Source organism: Rattus norvegicus, chromosome 5 (genome assembly GCF_021556685.1).
Source record: "Rattus norvegicus strain SHRSP/BbbUtx chromosome 5, alternate assembly SHRSP_T2T, whole genome shotgun sequence".
In the NCBI taxonomy this organism is placed as follows: Eukaryota; Metazoa; Chordata; class Mammalia; order Rodentia; family Muridae; genus Rattus; species Rattus norvegicus.
Genome location: NC_141538.1, coordinates 155,547,324 through 155,553,323, shown reverse-complemented (window position 1 = coordinate 155,553,323; position 6,000 = coordinate 155,547,324).

The following is a 6,000-nucleotide window of genomic DNA, read 5'->3' as shown; positions in this document are numbered from 1 at the left end:
GTCAGGCCTTAGCTGTGGTGTGAATGATCACTGCCTAGTTAGCCACCCTCTCTGTGTGTTGCTAAAGGCTGGCCCTTGATCGTCTCTTGCTCTGCTGAGCTGGGAACAGAAGTCCAATCGAGGCCTGGCTCTTGGGAAGCTAACCCCATGGGCTGTAGAATCTGATGAAAGTGTACTTTCCCAGGAGAAGGGGGAGGATCTCTTTAAACTTGCTGGCTGCCGAGCCCTGGGACAAAGGGGAGACAAGCCCCAGGGCTGAGACAGTCATGTCTTCATTATCTCAGATGTCTCAGGCCTGTCCCCCCGCCTGGAGATATATGGCCGGGAAGGCTAGCTCCACGGCCTCGGCGTGATTCCAGGTCCTAGGAATGTCTGGCTGTTTTATAGCAAACAGGATCACGCACAACAGCCCAGCATCCAGCCATCTCCACCCTATTGAGCTCATTCTCCCCGCCAACTTGTAAAACAGTGGGACCTACAGCGGTGACACAGGCTCCATGGCTCATGGGGTCCCGGGAGCTTGGCACAAGATAGCAGTGCTGGGCACTAGTGCACCCATCTGAGGCTAGGGCACAAGGCCAGCAGTGAAAAGCTTCACTGAAGCCAGGGACCACCTTTAAGGTCAGACCCTGCCAGCTCAGTTCTTCCTTGTGAACTATAGGCTGCCCTGATTCCAGCCAGTTTCTCTGCCTTTGACCCCGTGGGGAGCAGCTGCAGGGAGCCACTGAGAAGCCTTGTTTATAGATGCACTTGGCACAGGATGAGGAGGCCAGCCGTGGTCCTTGAGTTCGAGTGTCCAGCTGCTCCCAGGTGCCGGGGAGCCTTCTATTCTGGGCCCCAAAGAAACAAGCCCACACTGTTGTGTTTGGCTGTGGCTTCAGGAACTTGGAGATGAGGAGGCCAGGAGACAGGATGGGTCAGATGGCCATTCAGAGCGTCATTTATAATAAAGTCACGGGGGCTGGCTTTCCAAGGAGGCCTTATGTTGGGACCAGGGGTCACAGACCAGGCCAAGGCTCTCTTCTGGGGCCCTGGAAGGGGGATTACAGGGTTTTGGGCTTTAGGGAGAGCTGCGAGAGAATTCTTGTTCTGGAGGAGGAGGGGCCTAGAGCAGGAGCTCTCAACCTGGGGTTTTTGTGACTGCCTGCCTTGGGGGTCACATATCAGATAAACCTGCATATCAGCTGTTTACAGTATGATTCATAACAGTGGCAAAATTATAGTCATGAAGTAGCCATGAAAATAATTTTGTGGTTGGGGTCACTACAACATGAGGAGCCGTATTAAAGGGTCACAGCATCAGGAAGGCTGAGAGCCACTGGTCTGGTGTCACAGGCACTGAACTCAACTGGGACAGGCCAGAGCCCACTCCCCTGCTTTCCCTTGTCGGCTCAGTCCACCTTGCACCACTGGGCAGCCTTCCCCCAGCTTCACGCCTCAGTTCATCTGACCTTTACCCAGTGTTCCTCTCTGTGGAATCGAGGCACCATATCCCACTCTGAAGGACTGCATGGTTGGGGTGCAGGTGCAATGTATAAGCACTGAAGTGCGTCGTGCCCCACTGTGGGCCAGGCGATGTGTTTGTGTGATTTCGCCTTCGGTGTCTGTGTCTTCTCTCCCACTAGGAAGTTGTAGAATTGGGGTTTGCTGGCTCCAAAGCTCCTCCCTACTACATAGCCCTAAGGGAGTGACAGAGCAGCTGATGGCCGGATGGATAAACGACCCCAAGCGGCTACGTGGAAACTGCTGTTGATTTGTTTCTGGTCACATTTGAAGCAGCAGCAGCAGCAGCAGCAGCAGTGGCTTCTCCCTATGTTTGTCCAAATCCTCCTTCTACTGGGGTAGCCCGGTGGGACTCGGACTTTTGAGAGCTAATTGGATGGGAGTCTTTCCTCATTTCTTTCCTTCTGCTGGTCCTCTTTCCAAACTAAGGCCTGCTGCAATTGAAACTGGGCATTTGGGGCTGGAGAGACGGCTCAGCGGTTAAGAGCACTGATTGCACTTCCAGAGGCCCTGAGTTCAAATCCCAGGAACCACATGGTGGCTCACAGCCATCTGTAGTGAGATCCGATGCCCTCTTCTGGCCTGCAGAACATTCAGGCAGAAAACTGTATATATAATAAATCTTTTGAAAAGGAAAGAAAGAAACTGGGTATCCGAGCAACTTGAGGACCAGCAGTCACATGTTCCACTGAGCATCTCTCGGACTCTCAGAGGAGACGATTAGAGTCCATGTGCAGAGCCGCTGTCAATGTCTGGCTGTGCCCTTTGGTCCGAGGGGGTGTGACAATGCAAGGCCTTTTGCAAAAGACGCCAGGATAGGGAACTTCCTGGATTCTGCACTGTGGTTCAGTTCTCATAACAACCCTCAGCTGCTCTGAATGGGAAGGCTGAGAGCCACGGGAGCTAACCTATCAGAGGGCACCAGACCAGGACAGGGCAGGCAGGGTGCACACCCAGATCCCTGTAGCTTTAACTCCCAGGCTTCTCGTACCCCTCCATGCCTGTTGTTTCGAAGGTGGGTCTGGGGTTCACTCTTCTTGCCCTCTTCTGATTCAAATGGCTGAGCTGCCCCGCTCTCAGCCTCGTTCTCCCTCAGTCTGACTTCACAGCAGGCCCACATCATCGTGTCGCTTCTCTACTAGATCTGCTGCAGCTCCATGGTGACCAGGAGGGTAGCCGCCCACCTGTCACAGGCCGATCCACCACTGTTCAAGAAAGGGATGGGGGTGGTTGGGATGACGAGGAGTCCATGCTGCAGGAGGTCCTGGAAGATGGAGGGAGGGAGGGATGAGGGGGATTCAGAGAAAAGGAAGACCCAGCAGGTCCTAGTGCGTGCTGAGCCTGCGAGACCAGAGCCTCACGGTGCCACCCTTTCTGTCCCACCACACACTTCCCGACTGCTAAGGAAGGGGCCTGGATGCTTACTGGCGTGTGACTGCCGTCTGTACCTTTCAGGGGTCCTCCTAGCCAACAGACTCCACCATAGTCCTGACTTGGTCCTCCACAGTAGAGAGATGGAGAATGGGCGTACACACACACACAGTCTTCAGAAGACCCAGTCTGGCTCTGTGGCCTTCCTCTGGTTTTAGGAGGGAGCCAGGAATGACTGAATGGCTTCAGCTTCTGCAGGCTGCTGGCCGAGGAGCTATCAGGAGAGAGGCTACACGTCTCCAGTCTCCAGTTAGGTGCGAGATGAAGTCAGCCCTGACAAGGAGTCTGCTTCTTTCTGGGCCTATATAGTTTGTTTTCCAGTGTCCAGTAAAATATCTGTTTTGGATACAACCTCTTTTTTTTTGTTTTGTTTTGTTTTGTTTTTTTTTGCTTGAACTGTGGGGGAAAAGGACTCCTCTCATCTGTATGCCTTGGTCTATGCTGAATCCTCCAGACCTTCCTAACACTGTGACCCTTTAATACAGTTCCTCATGGTGTGGTAACCCCCAACAATAAAATGACTCCATTGCTACTTTGTAACTAATTTTGCTACTGTTATGAATTATAAGTATCTGTGTTTCCTGAGGTCTTAGGTGGCCCCTGTGAAAAGGTTATGATCCTCAGATTGAGAGAACCGCTGTTCTAGAGCCAAGGGTCACTTAGCCCCAAAGGGGTAAAGGGTTTGGAATGTAGGTTGTCAGCCCCTGTGTCTTACCAGCAAGACCATGACGGTCCATCTGGCAGGTTTGGAGCAGGGACTAGAGTCCACCATACCATCTGGTGGCAGCTGTAGAGGGCTCCTATTTCAGGCTCCAGCTACCTCACCCTCTGCCACGAGGAGAAAGCTGTGTGCAGGTTCCCCTGTGGAGATCTGCACAGCCACAGACGCTGCTGTGTTGTGGCGGGGCATGGGGTGGGTGGGGGCGGGGGCTGGACTCAAGGCTCCATGTCCCTCTGACTAGGAAGCGTCAGAAGCAAGTGTAGGTCACCGGCCGACTTACAGGAGAGGCTGGTGGCACTAGGCATGGCCTCTGCTGACAAACTAGCACCTGGTCAGGAAGCCAAAGCTCCGGGCTTGCCCCTTAAGCAAGTGTCCTCCCTTCTGTGGGCGTCCGTCTTCAGCTTTCGCATGCGCAGAATCATGGCTGCCCCTTAAGCAAGGGTCGTTCTTCCCTTCTGTGGCTCTCACTTCCCCAGGTAGAAGCTCCAGGGAGGCTGTTGTCTTCCAAGGACCCTTTGAAGCCTGCATCTCTCATGGGGGCCTTGTGAAGATGCAGTGGGTGAGGAGCGGGAGGGAGTCTCTGGGAAGGTAAAGATCTAAACTGAAAAGTAGAAGGCTTGGCCCGGAAAAGATGTCCCAGACTTAGTAGGTCTGATGGAGACGAAACTTGTCAGGAATCTGGAAGTGGGGTCTGAGAAGGGACTTGTCTGTCCCAGGGATCACTGAGCCGAGCTGTCTAAGCCCCCGTCCCCACCCCCAGTCTGTGGCTGTCTTCCTTGGCACCTTCTCCTCCATTTGCCAGTCACTGGGTGTCTGGGTCTCTGCTTGTTTCTTCTCGTGTACTAGCCCCGCCCCTTTGTCTTGGGAATTCACCTTTAACCTCACCAGGTCGTGAGGCTGCCGCCGGGGCTAGATTTTGGCCATGCTCCAGGACCCAATCTGTTCTTTGACTAGATTGGTAACAACTCTGAAGGCAAAGGCCTGGTGTGACCTGCCCGTTGGCTCCCAATCCAGCATGGAGCCTGCTTTCTTGGGCCAGACCCAAGGATCCAGCTCCTGCTGGCCTCGGTTGTTAGGTTGGCCAAGATGGCACAGGCCTTCTCCGTCACAGGTGGCATGGGTGGAGGTGTGCGCCGAATTGGAATGCATGGCTCCTTGTGTCCGGCTTCCTCTTCCCTGCTGGCCCAAGGCTTGGGAACAGTGGCAGTCTTTCTGGGGCAGCTAGGGTCTGGCCAGAGCATGCTCTGTCGGGCACTGTCAACCCTTCAGTAAGGCTGGGTCCCGCTTTTAACCCAGAGAAAGCCCTGGGTTACAGATGTTGTTCTTGGCGGACCACCGGGCCCCTCGGCAAACAGGGAGGCGAGTGTGCACCCGGCCTGGGCCTGTTTGTGTTGGCCCTGCCAGGCGGGGGGGGATTAGCTCAGCTGGGCTGCTAATTGCCTCCAAAGTGCCGGCCGGGCTGCTGACAAGGGCTGGGCCTTTAGTCCCCTCCTCCCTAAGCAGGCACTATGCCAGCCTTGGGGTCCTGGCCCGAAAGGGTCCCTTCTCTCTTCCCCTGTCAACGCCTGCTTGGCCTAGACCCTTGAGAAAAGGGTAGGGGGTCATCAGTGTCAACTCAAAAAGAAATGGGGGATGCCTATGAAATCATCGCCTGGAGAAGGCCAGGCCACACTCCTCAAGCGTCTCTCCTGCATTCTTAGATACCTACCCGACTCTGAATCAGTGCCGGAGCTCAGCGCTTTCTGCTCCGAACTAAGAGGCTGCTGAGCTCCTTAAGTCAGCTGCCACCCGTGGAGCCTCGGCTCCTTCCCACGCCCCTCTCTTCCTCCTGTGCGCCCCCCCCCACCTTCTGCCATCTCCTCACTCAGTATCAGTACCCTCTGTGTTCTCGGCCTTGTAATACAGAGTTGACCAGCGCTACCTTTGGTGTCTGCATACATCCCGTGGAGGAGGGCTTGTTCACTCTCTAAGGCATTTTCACACTCTACCCAGAGACCACTAAGCCCGAGTTCCCACCCAGCACATCTACCCAACCCATGACCCAGTCTGGGAACTGAGCACTGTCCACCCTTCAGGGTCTACTGCATGCCGGTTTGCAGCTTTGAGATTCCCGCCCACACTTCTGACCAGACTCCCCTTCCCCTGCTTCTTGACCACTGTGGAGTGGAGTGGCTCATAGCAGTGTCCAGGCTGCTGGCTGGCCTCAGCTTCCTAGCTGCTGCCCAAAGGTCCACTCTTTTCCCTGATCGTCTCTACTCTGGGCGGCTGGTGTTCATTTAGCTTTCTCTTCTGCTATCTTACTATCTCCAAGAAACACATTCTGTTCTATATCCCTCTATGAAGTC